Raw genomic sequence first — 17082 nt, 5'->3', positions numbered from 1 at the left:
CTTACTTGGCTTTCAGGATTTGGAAATGGCATTTCTCACCTCCTCCACACTAGCCTTTTCAGTTGCTTGCCAAGTATAAGGGGAAAAAAACCTTAATTCTTTTTAGAAGTGTTTCAAGCATTACATAAAGAGTAGCTTGGCTGGTGAACTGCAAGAGCAGTGTGGCTAGCTTCTAAATAAGTTTCGTTTCAGGAAGTATTTAAGCATGCTCTGTAGGATAGCAGTGCTAGTAAACACCCATGATTTAAAGCCACTCTGTACACTTAGACCTCAGCATACCTACTTTATGGCCTCATTATTCTGCCTAAGAACACCACCAGTATATAAAAATAACAAACACATTACATTTGCTGAAATATTTTGGTATGTTTGAAAAGGTGCAATAAATTCCAATTTGAAAAATAAAATTCTATGAAGAAAATGTCTCTCTCCCTATGTTTTAGGTTTTGCATTTTGGCCTTCAAATGAAATTCAAAATCAAAGGGGCACACGGTAAAGCCAGTACTCCCATGTGATTTAATACTCGAAATCCTAAAATACAAACTGTTTTCATTTATCAGTGAAATTAAGAAATGCCTGCCATTGATAACGTTTCAACGTTCTAAATGTCATCATTATCTCTCTCTCTCTGCTATTTATTTGTAATTGTGTAGACAGAGAGAGCCAAAACAAATTCCACTCTCCACTAACCGTTTAGAGTATTGAGTATTTAAGCTATAAAAGTAGCTTTCAGTTTAACCTGGTATTTGCAATTTGCAGGAACAAATTGTGTGTCCCTGTTCTGGTAAACTCAGTGGATGCCACAATGGTGTGTCTCAGTGCTTTGTGGTTTGGAACAACATCTCATGCCCAGGCTTAGGGTACAAGTGGAAAACGTTCTTCTGTATGACAAGAGTGGTCACGGACAGAATTCTGCCTCGGTGCTTCAAGCCACAGGGATCCTCACAGGTCCTCAAATGAGCCAGGGTGACGTTGGGCAGGATTTGCTTCAGCTGCTGGCACTTCATTTTTGTTGGGCAGTACTTGTTCCCTGGTGCATGGCTGATTATGTGCCAGGATTCATTCGTTATGGCAAATACAGTTCCTTCTGATATTTCTCAGTACAGTGGGATCCACAATATTTATGCATAGGGCACCTGTCACAGTAATGCCGTCTCATCAGGAAACATCCAGCATCTTCCACAGATGCTCCTCTAGGGGTAAACATCCTCTAAAGGGGGGCTGACTTCACCGGTGACTTTACTGGGCTGGAATGCAAGCTGATTCTTGAGCTCTTGGCTCCTTGGCTTCCTGCTCCCCCCCCCCCCATTCATTCCCCCCAGTCCTGAATTTATTCCCTCCGACTCATTTTGTTCTTTAAAGTGTGTCTTTTTTCTTAAGAATTCCTTATATAATACTCGGAGCTTTTCAGGATAAGAAACTCAGAGTGCTCGCTGTGTAGATAAACCAGTGAAGGTGATTAAGGTTACAGAAACCTGTATTCTTTCTACATAAAGACTAAATCATCCAAGTCTTGCATTTCAGGTAGGCACTTCAGATTCTCTGTATCTCTGTCTGGCTGAGAAACAAAACTGCTAGGGTGATGATATATTCCAAATTACAGTGCTGTTCTGGCTCTCCTGTAGGTAAGTCAGGGTCTGGGATGGGGTGGACAGACAGCAGGACAGGGCTGGCTCTGGGCACTAACATCGCTGTCAGCTCAGATGAATCGCACACTCCGGGTCCCAGATCTGCAATCTTCAAAGACAGCGTGTCGGGTTACATTTTCTAAGTAGAAACTCAGATTCAAAGGATTTAGAAAGATAATCTAGTCTTAACTCAGAGACGCTTAGAAACATACTTTTATATTTACATGCTTCATGTTCACAGGCGTTTCCTCTGCCAGTGCTTTGTGGTCAGGGTCTCAGACCCGCGAGGGCCCGGTTCTGCCAGGCCGTGCTGGTTCCCGGCGGGAAGCCCACTGGCTGCGTCCTCGGCCTCCGGAGCCGCCCGGCCCTGGGCGCCAGCCCGTGTGCAGCTGCCTGGTCACGCGGGCGAGTCCCTGCGAGGGCCCCGCGTGGGGGAGTCTGCCGCGGGCTCCTGGGCCGCTGCCCCGCTGGCCGGGCCCGTCCCACGCTTAGCGGGAGGCGTCCGGCGTCTCTGCATTGCGCTTCGTAAAGCAGTTGGCCCCGCGCAGCTCTTCTTCCTCGCCCCCCCCGCCCCGCCCTCCTGTCCTGTGGTCCGGAGACCCTCGGCGGGGACCCTCTGCGCGTCTGCAGGGAGGGGCTCGCGGATTCCCGCTGGGCTCCAGCTGCTCCCCTGGACTTGGGACTGGGCCCTGCGCTACTGCCCCGACGGCCTCCCCACGGTCGCATCCCTCGGCCCCGCCCGGCCCGGCCCGGCCCGGCCCGGCCCGACCCGCTGCTTCCCGCACAGCAGGGCCGCGGCGGGCGGGGGCGGCGCAGCCCGAGACAGGGCGGGGGCGGGGGCGGGTCTGCGGCTGCGAGCCCAGGGCCCGGTGGGCGCCGCCGGCCCTGGCCGCGGGGGGACGGCGCTGCCCTGGTTGCGGGCCGGGGCGCCCTCGGCGGTGCGCGTCCCCCTCCGGGCCTCCGCCCCTGCCGCTCTCCACAGCCAACTCACCACCCTCATTAGGGAAATCAGTTGTTTTCCTTCGCATTCCACCGCCGCCCCCTTGTCCATTTGAACGTCGCGCGAAGCCGTCGGAGGGGACTGGGGCGACGGAGCGGAGGGCTGCAAGAGGAAGAAAAGTTAAGCGAGTACATAAGTGTCAAGGAATCCATTGTCTGCGCTCCACCTGCTGTTATTCTGGTCCCAATCAACCTGCTCGCCAGGCTGGAGCCAGCGGCCATCTGGAAACGCTGCTCTGTTTATAAACTTGGCATGAAGCAGCACTCCCGGGCCCTGACCTCCCACACGAATCTGGAAACAATTAGAGCAAGATGATAGGCAGGCAGGGACCGCTCCAGGGAGGGAGGAAGGGCGGAGAAGGAGGAGAGGAGCCTGCAGGGGGGCGGGGGGGGGGGCAGACAAGGGGTGGCGGGTAGGAGCTCAGGGAGGCAGGCCTGGGTCTGGGGTGAACGGGGGTCCTGGGGGCTGAGGAGGCCAGAGTGGAGGAAGGGAGACTAGAGGTATGGGGAGCCAGGTGCGGGGGAAGCCGGGAGTGGAGGGGGGCCGTCCGGGAGTGGTGGGGACCCAGGGTGTAGGATGGGGGGAGGGAGCCGGATACCCGTGTGGGGAGCTGGGTATGGAGAAAAGTGCAGGGAGGTTAGAGCAGGGAGGTCTGAATCTGAATGGGAGCTGGGGGTCTGGGAGGAGCCTGGAGAGGCCTGGATCTGAGTGGGGTCCAGGTGGGGGGAGCGTGGGGCGGGGGAAGGTCTGGGGATCTGCTGTGGGGAGCTGGTGGGAGCCAGCGCATCTGGGTCTAGGGCATCAGGACCAAGAGAGGGGCCCTCGCTTTTTGCTCAAGATGATGCAGTTGTAGGTGCCTTCCCAGGGTGGCCTCCTTCCAGTTTCCTGGGACCTTTCAAGAAACATACCAGGCTTGTGAGGCAAAGAAAATACCACCATTTGCCCTTTTCTATGAGCAGAGAGCAAGTATATCATGGACACAGTGAATAAAGTCCTTCCTGGTCCCTGTAAAAAAAAAAAAAAAAAAAACATTGTACAGTCTCAAGTTTTTGTTTTGGTTTTGGAAACACATTCTTGAACAGCACTTTTTAACCAAAGGAAGTTTAAGCAATGTTCCATTGTGCTCTAGAAATGCTAAAGAGGGAAATTTCTTTAAAAGGACAACTCTTGTTGATGCACACATTGGAATCCGTGTCAACCAACATCATGCTTTTGTGTTGCAGGAATTGATTCAGGTTTCCAGAGTCTGGTATTAGCGAGATGAATGAGCCTCTTCCTCTTCACTCAAGAAACACTTTTTTTTTTTTCTCTTTCCCCTGCAGTTTTGAAATGTGATTCCTTAACTCTGAGTGGATGCTCTTTTCATGCTCAGTTGGGTTCCTAAACTCCTGAAATATTAATCTGTGGGAGTTGCTGGCAAACCCATAGTGGGTGCCCATTACCAAGCTCCTGGTTGGCCAGAGGACCCTTGATGAGGGAACTTTACCCGTGCCTGTCTTCCTGGCTCTAGGGACTCTGGGACAGCAGACCTGTACCCAGAAAGGTGGCCTCTCCCTTGGTCTTTTGTCTTGCTTCTGTAGTGCAGAGTCCGCTGGTCTCAGCCTGGAACATTGGCCCCAAGTGCATTTGGTTAGATCTCTGAAAACTAATCCATGAACATGGCATCATCAGCCAACCCAATCCCAGAGCCCTTTTCAGTTGTGAATTCACGGACTCTCCCCTCTAAACCCCCCCACCATGCCTTGTTCTCACCATTGAATTCCCAAGCATTTTATTTTTTTGCCTAAACATACTCTTTCATACTCCTTGCTTCTGCTACGCTGGTTAAAAGCCTACTCCAAGAACGTTTAGGACTGTGGAATATGCACCATACAGTGATATGAAAAAAAAAAAAATCAAGATTCACAAGGCCGGCGGCACAGTCCTGAGAGTGTGCTGGGCTGGGCTCTTTGTGTGGCCTTCACTCTCCAGTGGTGTTCAGAGCCGTGTTTCTGAGGATCCCTGGAGATGCTCAATCTGGTAAGCCGACTTTAGGACCTGAGTCTTGTTGCAAGTGGATTCATTTGAACTATAATATAAAATATTGTGTTTACTTAACCCCTGAAAGCTGATCTCCTTTGTCTTTGTGAACTGGCTGGGCAGCTAAGAACCCACATTCCTTCCATAGTTAATAAAACTTAATATTTTCCTCTGTATGCATAAATTTAATTATACTCAAACTCTTTTAATCTGTCAGTTTTTCAAACTTTACCCAGAGTAAGAAAACATGGGCTTCTCCCTCTTCAACGTGCAACAAAATAGTAATCTTTAAAAGACACAACTTGAAAATTCATTTTCCCTATCATCTTGTATCTTTTCGATTTTTTGACCTGCAGATAGTAGAGATAGAAATTGATTTGGCTATAATTCTTCACAAGGTGAAAGATTCATACTTCTAATGTTCATATTTGTTTAACCTTATTAAAAGGAAACACAAACCACCAAAAGAAAAAAAAGTTGTATCCAACTTATTTCACACACAACTCTGTACATTCTTGAAAGCATTAAAAAAAAAAAAAAAAGAAGAAAGCATTCAGCATGTATTTGGGATTGATACATATTCTCTGAAAGTAAAGAGAGTGAGTGGCCTTGGTGGTGTCCTAACCCAGGCGGATCTTGGGACACGGTGATCAATAGTGCTCCCGGGCTGGTTTTTCAAAATTTATGACATTTCTGTAAAGTGTTTTGGGCTTTTTGAGAGAAATAAATGCAATTTATCGGCATCCAGCTACTGTTTCCCCACACGTCCACAGTAGAGATGAGAGTTTGATCATCTAGCTCATGGTGGAAACCCTTCCCAGTGTGACATCCTCCTTTTGAATCATCTCTAACTAAACAACATCTGTTCAAATGATGCTTCCAAATCACCTTCCCACTTGTAATTAAGAACACTGAGACCCTCTCTTAATTAAAATGTTTACCTTCATTTCCAAAGCTTGATGTTCTCACTCTTCCCTACCTGAGAACTCTTAGAATTTCCTCTCTGGACAGACTCATTTGCCAACCATTCCCTCCTTTGTTCATATCTTTCTGCCACCTTTGGGCTTTGTCTTCATTTGATTTGTAAGAGAGAAACTTTGTTTCCACCAAAAGAATTTTTTTTAAATAATAAACTTATTTTTTATTGGTGTTCAATTTGCCAACATACAGAATAACACCCAGTGCTCATCCCATCAAGTGCCTCCCTCAGTGTCCATCACCCATTCACCCCCACCCCCCGCCCTCCTCCCCTTCCACCACCCCTAGTTTGTTTCCCAGACTTAGGAGTCTTTATGTTCTGTCTCCCTTTCTGATATTTCCTACCCATTTCTTCTCCCTTCCCTTCTATTCCCTTTCACTATTATTTATATTCCCCAAATGAATGAGAACATATAATGTTGGTCCTTCTCCGACTGACTTACTTCACTCAGCATAATACCCTCCAGTTCCATCCACGTTGAAGCAAATGGTGGGTATTTGTCGTTTCTAATAGCTGAGGAATATTCCATTGTATACATAGACCACACCTTCTTTATCCATTCATCTTTCGATGGACACCGAGGCTCCTTCCATGGTTTGGCTATTGTGGACATTGATGCTATAAACGTCAGGGCGCAGGTGTCCCGGCGTTTCATTGCATCTGCATCTTTGGGGTAAATCCCCAGCAGTCCAATTGCTGGGTCGTAGGGCAGGTCTATTTTTGACTCTTTGAGGAACCTCCACACAGTTTTCAAGAGTGGCTGCACCAGTTCACATTCCCACCAACAGTGCAAGAGGGTTCCCCTTTCTCCGCATCCTCTCCAACATTTGTGGTTTCCTGTCTTGCTAATTTTCCCCATTCTCACTGGTGTGAGGTGGTATCTCATGGTGGTTTTGATTTGTATTTCCCTGATGGCAAGTGATGCAGAGCATTTTCTCATGTGCATGTTGGCCATGTCTATGTCTTCCTCTGTGAGATTTCTCTTCATGTCCAAAAGAAAAAATTAATAAAAACCAAAACAAAATGAAACCTTTATGTATTGTAGAAAATTACTATTTTTTTCCAATTAGTTTCTTGATTTCTTACAATAATACATTACTTAAATGTTTGGTGCAAGGAAGGCTTTAAGTTGAGAGGCTCCTTCCATTTTTTCACATCTGGAAGTTAGTTAGAATTCAATTGTTTGGTGCATGGAAGAGCAACAATCTTCAGTTTTCCTTTTCTGCTTCTAAGAAGTGGAGCAGTAGAGAGAGTAGCTCTGAAGTATTTTCTTTTTCCAAGAATTCTCAGGAGAGTACTGTAGATTAAAACTCAAAAATTTGTGGTTAAGTCTTCATCTAAAAACTGGACAACATTCTTGCTCCAATATTCTTTATCTGGAGGTGTTGGAGGCAAGAGGGGCCAATGACATTTCCAAACTCACGGTGTGTTCCCTGTGTCAACTCTGCTAGCTGTTTAATTATAAGATCATTTAATGGAGGATGACTTTTAAGATGAATGTGCCATAAGTCATCTGTTCCTTCCTTAGTTGTCATGTGAGGTCAGTGACCATGTCTTTGACCTGATGGAATGGGTGTTTCCTGGATCATCTGGCCTTGCACTTAAAACTTATATGTGATACTAATGAAAACATCCAGAAGTGTTTGTGTGAGGATGGTTAGGGCTTAACTGACACTGAGTTTTAGGGCACACTACCAGAGCATGACATGGTGCTGTTGGTTATTCTACGAAATGCTCAGTAAAGGTAGAGTGCTATTGTAGAGCTAGACACAAAATGCAGACAGAATGGTTTGTATCTCTTTGTCTGCTCTTCCAGACAATATATTTCATGTCTGCCTTATTTGCCACTATATATCCTGTTCCTACTACATGGTCTAATGAGTATGAGGCATTCATTGACTATGTGATTGTATTTATTATTACAATTGTAGAATTAGAAGCACTGTTAGTATAAGTACTGGTAGTGGTGACAGAAGTAGGAATTCTGTAATGGAAACAAATTCTCCAGGTGCATTATTGTATCATACTCACCTCTGTGTCCTAGAAGACACTGGCTTTTGATCCTTCAGGAAAAAAGCAGACACCTCGTGAACAACAAAGACATTTTTCACTTTTGACAGTCAAATCCAATTTTTGTTTGGCAACTTAACATGCTTGAAAGTAAAGTTCTTCAGAGAGCCTGAGAGAGATGAGGAGAGAGGTAGAGAGAAAGGGGAAGGGGAAGGGGAGGGGAAGATGATAGAGAAAGGGAGAGGAATCACCCAATTTCTAAATTCCTCAGCACATCAAGTACGAACCACTTGGAGCTAGAGTATTGATCACAGAAGTTATAGCCCAAGGGAAAAAGAGAGATTTCATCAAGTGGTGAGAGAGCCTGAAACCCCATCCATTATTAGCATGAAAGGCTTCTGGGAAGAAGGAAGAGAGGTTAGACGGAGGGTCACATGTGATAGTTAATTGGTTGCTTCAGAGACAAACAGATTAGCATGAGAGAACCCTGAGAACTGAGGGTTAGAAGCACCCCTTCCCTCTCATGATGAGAGGGTGGCAGCTTGTAGGAGAAGCCCAAACCCATGGCCACTTGAGCTTCTACAGCAAAGCAGAGTGCTATGGACTCCATTGTGCCTTGCTGACAACTTGAGAAAGAGAGAAGGAGTGAGTGAAATCAGAAAGACTGAGCCCGTGACCAATGAGTCTGAGTCATCCAAATGGGAATATTTTAAACAACCCTGATGGAGATTTAAAATACCATCTAATCTGATCATCAGGATTACTCTGTTCATTCATCTCCTTATCACCTGTTCTGTCCATAGCACCTGTCTTACTGCAGAGGCATGATTGAGGCCCACAGTGGGCTCTTCAGGACAGGAACATGTGCTCCAGCCCCAAACACAGCTTCTGGCACAGCTTCTGGCACATAGGAACTGCTCAACTGACTAAGTAGGAGTAGCCACTTCTATTATTCATATAGAAATTCTTTTTTTAAAAAGATTTTATTTATTCATTCACGAGACACACACACACAGAGGCAGAGACACAGGCAGAGGGAGAAGCAGGCTCCATGCAGGGAGCCCGATGTTGGACTTGATCCCAGGACTCCAGGATCATGCCCTGGGCCGAAGGCAGGCGCTAAACCGCTGAACCACTCAGGGATCCCCATCATATAGAAATTCTTGGTATACATCTTTATTGAAATGAGAATGGCCCTGTCTAGTCCAGAAGTTCTCTTAATCTGGTTATCTACTCAGCATTAACACAGAAATACTGGCTCAAAGTATTCTTACTTGCTGGATATACACATTAATACATATTTTTAAATTCTGTTCTTCCTATTTCTTCTTTATCAGGCTAATAATAATTTAAATTATTTGTGTTTGAACTTCTGGAAGTAGGTAGGGTGGTCACCAGGACACTTCTATTTTTGCTTTTTATTTTCAACATTTTGCTTCCAAACTGCAAATTTTTCCACTGTGCCATCTCCTACTACTCTGATTTTGCTCTTTCCTCCTCTTTCCAGTTCTGTTCTATGCTTTAACTCCCTCATACCAGCTCCACACGAAGCCACTCTATGCAATGATCAGGTTCACTCTTTAGTCTGGGGCTTCTACATAGAGTTCACAGCTCATGTCACATGCGATGCTCTTGCCATAGTCATAGTGAGAGATGGGTCATGAAAACTGGCTCCAACTCTCCATCCCTTCCTATAAAGGTGTTTATACCATTTACAATGTGATTTTGTAGTTTTCCTGTTGAGAGTTAGTCTATATTCCCAGTCATTAAGTAATGGACTGTCTTGTGATTTGTTTTTGGCAGTAGAACGTGATGGAATGTGCTAGTTCCAAGCCCTCAAAGGGTCTTGTGTGCATCCTCTCTATATCTTAGAATCCTGACACTTTTATGCCAAAAGTCCAGGGTAACCACCAGAGAATGAGAGGCTGTGTGGATCCAACTGAGCCATTCTTGCCACTTGAACCTTAGCTAACCTGTGCTGATAACAGGATCATGAATGAGCCCAAATTAAATCCAGGAGCCATCCCCATCTTGGCAGAGCTTCCTAGTCACTCCATAGACACATGAGAAACAATAAATAATTGCCTTTTTTAAACCATAGAGTCTTGGAGTGGTTTGTTAGGCAGCAATAGCTAATTGATACAGTCAATAATCATCTTTTATTGCTAAATCTAAAGGATCATTTTATAGTCTTTGTAGCAGAGACTTATAAAGTTTACCCCAAATCTGTGTCCTTTCTTCATTATAAGCATACAATTGGACTATATTTTCTCACCTCCATGTGGCCATGTGACTGAGTTCTGGCTAATAGAATATGTGCAGAAGCAATATGTGTCACTTCCAAGCCTGGCTCATAGACACCTCTTTCCTGCAATCCATTTCTTGTCATTTGGCTGAATGGAGAGAAACTGAGGAGGGATAGAACCACAGTGTGGAAGACCATATGGAAGACTGCTACTCACCAGGAATCTACAGTAGGTTTTATGTGAGTGAGAAGCTAACCTCTGTTGTGTCAAGTTCTTGAAGTTTGGGTTTCATTTATAGCAGCTGGGATTGTTTGCCTTCACCACTTTTCTCCTCCTCTTACTTGACCTCTCTGTGGCACTGGGCAATGCTGACTCTTACGGCATCCTCTTCTCTGGTTTCCTCCGTCCCATGCAGTATAGTTTCCCCACACATATATCAATGGTTCTCCATTATTTTCAAAAAGAAAAGGTCCAGAATTATTAGCATGCCTTTGTTAAAGCCTTTGCTTACCTCTCCACCCTTCTGTCTCACCACCATAGCCTTCTAACTGTACATTTATATGAACACATCATGCTTTCCTGTACTCTGAGGTCTTATATTTGTTGTTCCCTCTGCTTGAAGTAGTCTTCCCACTTTTTGCGCAACTAACGTTTCCTATCATTTTGGACCTGGTCTACAACCCATTCCAAGAACCCACTGTGGACTATGAGGGAATTCCGTGCTTGCCCCAGTTGTAGGACTTAATGTTGTACCAGCACTTCATCTCTCTTCACCAGTGGACTCTATGTACTGAACTGTTTCAGCCCATTGTGCTCACTATTGCATCCCAATGTATAAATCCATGTGTGCCATTTAGTCGTGGTAATAACCATTTAGTAAGTGCATAAATTAATGAGTTTGACAAGACTAGGGAAGCAAGAGTGCATGAAGTCTAGAAATTAGGCTCAAAGTTCAATAACTGGTAATTATAAGAAAGTCAACTAGAAAAATAATGCTGCTTAATCTATTTTGGAGATTATCTGTACTTAGTCCCTCTGATGATTACTAGATTATTTACAATTATAGGTATAGAACAGCCTTTTTTTCAAATAACGTTTCCTTTAATTATCATTAGTGATGAAAATTGGATTTATTTCACATATTACAATGTAATATTGTAATAAATAAATACATTTTAAATAAATAAATAAATAAATAAATAAATAATAAATAAAATTTTACAATGTAAAATTTGATGTTTTTTATGTGAACATAAGTGCTCTGTAAAACCTCAAGGGTATTTCTTCATTAGAATTGGCTGACGAGGGGTTATATAAACTTGTGGCCCCTGAGAGATTCTGAAAACATTGCTATTGAAGAGAGGAAACAAGGGGCATACCATGGGTGTCTGAATTCCTTCTTTAGGATGGTGTAGATGCGTGTTTACTTATGTTCTTTTTTATGATGCTGCCTTTAACCAAGGAAAACTCAGGCATTGGAAGGTTATGCGTGCTGCCCAGGGTCCAACAGCAACTTGGGTTTCATACTGCATCTGAAAACAGGTGCAGGTGCTTTTTTCCTAGGAACCCACAGTGATTCCTAGATCTGGAAATAAACAAAAAGAGCCTCTGTCAACTCATAATGATCAACCTGGTAAAGCTGATGACACATAAGTGTGAGGTTGCATGTGGAGGAGGATTTGGAGGGACTCCTTTAGTATGTGTTCACAGTTGAACTCCACGGAGGGGTGGGTTATTCTGGAATTTGCTTTTGTTGCCAAGCTGTTGTGTGAACCTGTCCTGTGTGTGCTCTGCAAGTCTTGATTTCTGACTCCACAAGGAGAGTGCAGTGGAACAGGATAAAAGCCCAGGGGGCCGTGCTACCATCTCGCCATGGCAGATGATAATGATAGCAGTTAAGATTAACCAAGTGCTTCATATGTTCCCAACTCCTCTCCTGAATGGCCTCATCCAGTTCTCCACTGGCACCACCAGGGAGGTGCTATGGTTCCTCTCAGCTCTCAGGCAAGGACACTGAGGTATAGAGGGCTCTGGGACTGCCCTTCTGTTCCTTTCAGAGCACCTATCTTATAGTGGGCTCTGCCCACTGGACCGAGTATTGGTCCCCATGGATGGTGTGTCGCACTGTCCCATAGAACTCCAGGCTCCTCTCTAGAACAAATCCTCTTTCATCCTTTGGTTCCTGGACCCTCTCTCCCACTGCCTCACCGTGGAAGCTTACTTTAGAAAGACTATATCTTACAGCCTGAAATGAAGACATATAAATTTGAATATGTAAGGAAGGATGGCAAAATAATCACATTTGGAGTAAACAAACATCTTCATAACCACAAAACATTTGTGTTTGTATTTAGTGGATTGGCTTATAGACCTAAATTCTTCACCATTTATTTTTGTGTTAATTTGAATGTGTTGGTCATAGACAGAAGAAGACAGCTGAAGTGGGCTGTAAGCAGGAAGAGACCCCCCTCTGAACGACATCCATCTCATTTGGTGAGTGCATGACCCCCTCATGACTCCATCCTTCCATACACCACTGTGCAATACTCACCCCCGCGCATCCTGTTTAGAGTCAGCTTAGATCCTGCAGAATTTTCCTTCTATTTTTCAGCAACAGAATATGAGGCAAAGGCCAAGAGCTGCTGATCTGTCTGCACTGTTTGGAAGAGCCCCTGAGCTGCTGCTTTGTAGAGCTGAAAGGAAGTGCTGCCTGGCCCTTCAGAGCTCCCTGCAGGCTCTGGGCTGCTTGTCAGTGACCTGCAGCCTGCTCCAGCTCCACTGAGCCTCCCCTGCAGCCTGTGTCTGGCTTGGGCTCCCTGAGGCTGTCCTATCTCAGTTGTCTGCACTGTGTTCTATTGCCCTGCTAAGTGTACAAGTGAAGAATCAAGGGTAGAGGCCCTGAGAAACAGCCCTGACTCACTGGAGAGCCTCACAGAATTAAGGCACCTGGTTCCCTCTACCTGCCTAAATGAGTGGTAGTCACCAAGATTGTGTAACCATCACCAGCACAGCCTGAGAGCCCAGAATGAATCAGTTGTGGTTAAAGACCTAAAACAGCCTTTGTGCTCTAATATGTTTTCACATACAAAGAGTTTTAGTGCTGTCTGGAGACCACACTTGTTATTATCATTTAAGTTAAAGTTTGAGATTTACATATCAAGCAGGCTGATCTCTGCCAGCACACAGCTCATATTCTCATTGTGGGGTGGGGAGAGAGAGAGAGATAGGCAAGAAGCATAATCCATAAGTAATTTTCATGTTATGTTAAGAATGACCAAATCTTAAGAAATAAAGCATAAATCAGGGTAAGGGGAAAGGGGAGCTGTGGAGAGAGCTGCAACTTAAAATAGGATAGCCAACATGGGCCTCTCCATGAAAATGACATTGGAGAAGTGAGTGGAAGAGGTATATGGTGTGTATCTCTGAGGGCAGGATGTTTTGGAAGAGGCAAGAACCTATACAAAGGGCCTGTGGTGAGCAGGTGCCGAGGGAGGTCAGTGCACCCAGTCTATTCAATACAGTAGACACCTTAAGACCTTGGTGAACCATATTGCTTCTCTGACGCATAGCTGCAGTGGCCCTTGATGATACTGAGAGTAGAAATAGAGGTTTACTGTGGCCCTTTCAGCAATCTGGCCTCTGGCTTCTCTGGCCCACTGCTCCCAGTGGTGATTACCTTGTCAACTGTGTTGAAAGCAGACTGTGGAGAGCAAATGTGGAAGGGGAAAGCCATTAAAAGGCTGTGTAACAAATTCCTCCATGCCACAGTGACTCACAGCAGCACTTTTTGTTTCATGATTCTTGCACTGGCAATGTGTACTGTCCTGCTCAGGCCAGTCCTGCTGCTCCAGCCTGGGATTCCTTGTGAATCTGGGCACCAATAATACTTCACAGCTGGGAATCCATGCAAGAGAGCACTAGCAAAGCATGCAGCTGCAAGAGAGCCTGGACAAATGGAGCTATTGACACAGGGGAACATGCTGGGTGTTGTGCACCAGGGGATATTGTTAAAGATAGTGAAAAGTAGTTGAATTATGAATGTTTTTTGAAGATATAGTCAATAGGATTTGCTGATGGAATAGACATGGAATATGAGAAAAAGAGAAATCAAGGTGACTGAGGTTCTGAGCTTGAGCAAGTAGGGTGGAGGTACCACTGGTTAAGATGAAGAAGCTGGAAGTGGGTCAAGCTGGGGAAGAACAGGGGATCCATTGCCAACAGGCTGAGTTTGAGATATCTGTTAGAGACGTGAAACACTGAATAGATAATTGGATGTACAGATCTGAAGTTCTGGAAGGGGGAGGTTTGGGCTGGAGATATAAATTTCACCATGGAATATTTTTAAAGTTGTGTAGACTGACAGGATTAGAAAGAACCACAAAAGTGTGCAATTTGACTCTGGTCAGTAGTATTTGTCCTGCCTTTCCTGAGATGCATCCACTGAATTATCAATTTAGCTGCCTTAATCTGACCAATCGTTGAACATCTATTATATAACAATATACTACAGACTACCACCATAGCCCAAAAACTATCAGGAAAAAAATATATATACATATTTAATATATTTATGTGATTTTAATATCACTCTTCTATTAATAAGAATAAATTTATTTGAAAACAGAAAGTATCTTAATGATTTCAATCAGGTGAGAAGATTTGTATCACATAAACAGAGACATACATACTCAAATACCTATGTACTCATGTGAGAGCTGACCATTACAGCCCGGTAAGCTAGGCATGAAAGGGGTGATGGGTCACATTCCACAGATGACAATGCTGGGACTTGGAGTAGGGAAGAGCTGGCTCTGGACCCTAAAACAGCACTCAGTGGATTTGGACTGACCTGGGTCTTCTGACCTGCACTTGGATGCCCTTTACTGATGAAAAAGTAAGAGACTGTTCTCACCAAAAAGAGAGGCCAGCCCACTGCATAAGATGGTGGGCCACAAGATGGCATGAATACTGGGACAACAAAGTTTCCTCAAAGAATGTGTTTTTATATGTTTTTTTTTTTTTGAGATGATCATAGATTCACATGCAGCTGTAAGATATAATACAGTGATCCCATGTGCCTTTTACCCAGCTTCCTTTTTTTTTTTAAAGATTTTATTTATTTATGAGAGAGAGAGAGAGAGAGAGAGGGAGAGGGAGAGAAAGAGAGGTAGAGATGCAGGCAGAGGGAGAAGCAGGCTCCATGCAGGGATCCTGATGTGGGACTCGATCTCAGGATACCAGGATCACACCCTGGGCCGAAGGCAGGAGCTCAGCCCTGAGCTACCCAGGCGTCCCATTACCCAGTTTCCTCCAGTTGGTAACATCTTGAAAAATTGTAGTACAATATTATTATATTATATCCAAAGTGCTAAATTGACACACCCTGCTGTCCTTACTCAGATTTTACCAATTTTACATTTATTGGTGGGTATGTGTGTGTGTGAATTTACTTTTAATAATTGTATTACTTGAGTCAAGATACAAATAATTCCATTATAAGCATTCCTGTCCTTCCCTATAAAGTCTTCCGGACCCCTGCTATCCTTAATCACTGGCAACCACTACTCTCTTTTTTGTCTCTATATTTTCATCATTTGAGACTGTTGCACAAATGAAGTCCTGTAGTATGTGTGAGGTGGTTTTTTTCACTCAGCATAATTCCCTTGAGATCCATGCAAGTTGTGGTGCATGTCAAGAGTTCCTTCCTCTTTATTACTGTGAAGTTTCCATCAAATGGATGGACTGCTGTTTGTATTGCTATTCACCCATTAAACAATGTCTGAGTTGGCTCCTGTTTCATTCTATTAGAAATAATCCTTCTGGAGCACCAGGTCCTGCCGTTGGGTAAGTGTCTGACTTGGGCTCGGGTCATGATTATCAGGTCCTGGGATTGGGCCCCTCAATGGGCTCCCTGCTCAGCACGGAGTCTGCTTCTCCCTCTCTTTCTCTGTCCCTCTGCTCCGCCCCCCCACTCATGCTCTTGCTCTCTCTCTAATAAATAAATAAAATCTTAAAAAAGAAATATTTCTATCAACATTCGTGTATGAATTTTTGTGTGCACATAAGTTTTCAAAAATTAAAAAAAAACAAATCTTTCCAAATTCTGAATAAGTCATCAGCCAGGACCCCAGAGCACCAAAGGAGGGAAGGTGGAAGTGATGATTCACCTAGAAAACTGTGGGGATAGGGATGACCAGTTGGAAACCCAACCAATCAAACAACCTCCTCAGGGCTCCTATGGAGCGTGCAACTGAATAGCCCTCCCTCCTCTCTGTTCCCTTCTCAGTGGGGTCAGATGCAGACACTTCTCAGCCAGCCACTCCCAGAACTGACTTGATGAAGGAAGCTATTGAATATAGCCCGTTTGAATGTGGTGAATGCCTGCCAAAGATTATTTTAGCTTTGCTGTGGTCAGTTTTCTTTCTGACTGCACTGAGCTGACACTGTGCTTCAGAATGTCCTCAGCATGTAACAGAGTTGTGTTATCACCTAAGAAAATAGTTTCTGTCTTTCTTGTGGCCCACAGGGTGAAATGTATTGATTTCAAAATTTTAACTCGTCACTTTAAAAGTGTAAAAGGTTGGGGATGAGGATGTTTGGATTCTGTTGTATTTATAACAGAAAGAGTCATGTTATTTAATAATTATACCTGATAGAAGGCATTCTTTTCTTCTCTGACTATGGCCTTCAATGATTGTGGGACCTGTCACCACTGGACCAAGTGACTGACAGTAATACACAGTAGGTGCTATCCTCAGTGGACACGATGTGTTTCTCAAGTGGTGCTCAATAAAGGAGGGAGTTGTTCTGAGAGTCTTACCGGAGTATATTCATTTTGAGTTTCTGAGTATCCTGTCTCAATTGTACCTTCATGCCTTCAGGAAACTTGAAAGTTGAGGTTGGTCAATTGTGTGATGGATACAATGATTATTGAAACAATGATACCACCACTATCCATGAAGATACCATCATTTAAATAATCATCTCTAAATAATCAAATATGATATACTATATTTGACTTTTATCTATTATTAATGAAATTGTTCTTGATTTAAAAGAATTGAACAGGAATATCTTCAGTTAGTATTTGAGTATAAATGAGATATTAGTTACCCAAATAAAGTAAGGTGTTCATTTTCAATAAAGCATGGTGTAAGAGGCACTTGGTGACTGGGTCTCCTGTTTATCTGTTCAGCCTCT

At 44.2% G+C, this 17082-nt stretch overlaps 1 long non-coding RNA gene across 2 annotated transcripts in view; it reads left to right on the top strand.

Moving 5' to 3' along the window:
- The window catches only part of LOC144300675 (uncharacterized), a 44354-nt gene extending 27478 nt beyond the window's left edge, over positions 1-16876 (top strand). For both annotated transcript variants that reach the window (XR_013367483.1, XR_013367482.1), the window contains exons 3-4: positions 12305-12375; positions 12494-16876. This is a non-coding gene — a long non-coding RNA (uncharacterized LOC144300675). The remainder of the gene's footprint in view (positions 1-12304; positions 12376-12493) is intronic.
- The last annotated feature ends 206 nt before the right edge of the window (positions 16877-17082 follow it).

This window comes from Canis aureus, chromosome 28 (assembly GCF_053574225.1).
Source record: "Canis aureus isolate CA01 chromosome 28, VMU_Caureus_v.1.0, whole genome shotgun sequence".
In the NCBI taxonomy this organism is placed as follows: Eukaryota; Metazoa; Chordata; class Mammalia; order Carnivora; family Canidae; genus Canis; species Canis aureus.
Note: the sequence above shows the minus strand (reverse complement) of the source record. Positions and strands in the feature narration are given on the sequence as shown.